At 46.0% G+C, this 2029-nt stretch overlaps 1 protein-coding gene across 50 annotated transcripts in view; it reads right to left on the reverse strand.

The window, feature by feature from the left end:
• Window positions 1-1082, reverse strand: part of LOC118381099 (sodium/calcium exchanger 1-like) — a 115680-nt gene extending 114598 nt beyond the window's left edge. For all 50 annotated transcript variants that reach the window (XM_052497957.1, XM_052497953.1, XM_052497954.1 and 47 more), the window contains exon 1: window positions 432-1082. The gene's annotated coding sequence lies outside the window, so the exon portion shown is untranslated. The remainder of the gene's footprint in view (window positions 1-431) is intronic.
• Window positions 1083-2029: the final 947 nt, after the last annotated feature.

Raw genomic sequence — 2029 nt, forward strand, 5'->3', positions numbered from 1 at the left:
ATTTATCACACGCCATATCCTTTGTTAATTATTTGTAGCCTATATCAACCATCATAGTGTGTGTGTGTGTGTGTGTGTGTGTGTGTGTGTGTGTGTGTGTGTGTGTGTGTGTGTGTGTGTGTGTGTGTGTGTGTGTGTGTGTGTGTGTGTGTGTGTGTGTGTGTGTGTGTGTGTGTTACCATCATCATAGTAACAGATCTTGCCGTATTTAAATAATTAGTATTAATCAATTAACGAACTGCTGAGGCTCACACATCAAACATATTTACGTACCCTGACGGTTAACGAGTCCCGGTGTGTATGTAGCCTAGGTGTTCATCACCTCGTGGTGCCTGACCCTAATCACATCCCGGTTCTACCGTACAGGGATAATAATGGAACAATAACCGTAAACCAACCGCGGGGTTAGGAGCTTATAACCCGTGACTCACTTGAAACCGTATTCCTCCAGCGACGTCTCGTTTCTCTCCGGTGTACGAGTGCTTTTGCACCTGTGATCCGCTGGTCACCGCAGGTCTCGTGGCGATGAGGATTCCGGTCTCGGTCTTTACGATCCGCTTCGTTGTGTAAGGTTACTTTAGGCAGACATAACATTGGTCTTAGCGTTGTGTCTTTCGATATCCGTGTCCTCTGTCTTGTCAACTTCTGACACCAGCTCTGATTTTCATATATCAGCTTCTTCTCAATGACAGACAGCTCAGTTCTGACACATCCTCAGAGACCTGAAAGAAGGATGGAGGAGCGAGAAAGAGAGAGAGACACACAGAGAGAGAGAGAGAGAGAGAAAACAACAAACAAATATTGTTTCTGTTTTCTCCGGGAGGAAAACCTTTGGGAATCTTCAGCTTCAACCCTTCATTCAGAAGGCTAGATAACGGCACCGACGGTAGCCTAGGCGACGGTGCGCGCGTGCATTGCCATTTTCCCAGTGTTCTGTAGCCACAACCGATACGAACCCTCGCTCTCTCTCTCCCCTGTCCCCTCCCTGTGTCACATTATATGAGTGACACTGTGTCGCGGAGGGCTTTCCACTCCCTTCCGAAACCAAACACACTCGCACACTCTCACGGGATCGCAGTCTCCCTCAATGTCAGAGAGAGAGAGAGGGGGGATGAGGAATTGAGAATGAGAGAGGGAGATGGTGATGGTGAGGGCGGAGTGTAGTGTGTGTGTGTGTGTGTGTGCGCGTACGTGCGGTAGCGAGAGAGGTTGGTTGAGCTCAGCTGCATAAAGAAGAGGAGCTATAGCTAGAGAGGGAGAGGGAGAGAAGGAGAGGGAGGGTGAGATGGAGAGAGAGAGAAGTCAGGCTGTGCACACTGCCCTCATTTTGCACTTCCTAAACTCATGCCAAATGTATGACCATATTAGAGACACATATTTCCCTCAGATTACACAGATCCACAAAGAAATCCAAAACAAATCACATTTTAATGAACTCCCATATCTACTGGGTGAAATGCCACAGTGTGCCATCACAGCAGCAATATGTGTGACCTGTTGCCACAAGAAAAGGGCAACCAGTGAAGATCAAACACCATTGTAAATACAACCTATATTTGTTTATTTTATTTCCCTTTTGTACATTAACTATTTGCACATCATTAGAACATTACAACACTGTATATATACATAAAATAACATTTTGTATTGTTTAATTCACTTTGTTTATTATCTAATTCACTTACTTTGTCAGTGTAAACATGTTTCCCATGCCAATAGAGACCTTTGAATTGAATAGAGGCAGAGAGAGAATGAGAGTGAGATAGGGACAGATTGAAAGAGAGGAAGTGAGAGAGAGAAAGAGAGGCTGAGAGAGTGGCTGAGAAAGAGAGAGAGAGAGAGAGAGGAACAGAGAGAGAGAGAGAGAGAGAGAGAGAGAGAGAGAGAGAGAGAGAGAGAGAGGAGGGAGAGAGAGAGAGGCTGAGAGAGTGGCTGAGAGGGAGAGAGAGAGAGAGAGAGAGAGAGAGAGAGAGAGAGAGAGAGAGAGAGAGAAGAGGGAGAGAGGAACAGAGAGAGACAGAGAGAGAGA

The sequence above is a fragment of the Oncorhynchus keta genome, chromosome 35 (assembly GCF_023373465.1).
Source record: "Oncorhynchus keta strain PuntledgeMale-10-30-2019 chromosome 35, Oket_V2, whole genome shotgun sequence".
Taxonomy (NCBI): domain Eukaryota; kingdom Metazoa; phylum Chordata; class Actinopteri; order Salmoniformes; family Salmonidae; genus Oncorhynchus; species Oncorhynchus keta.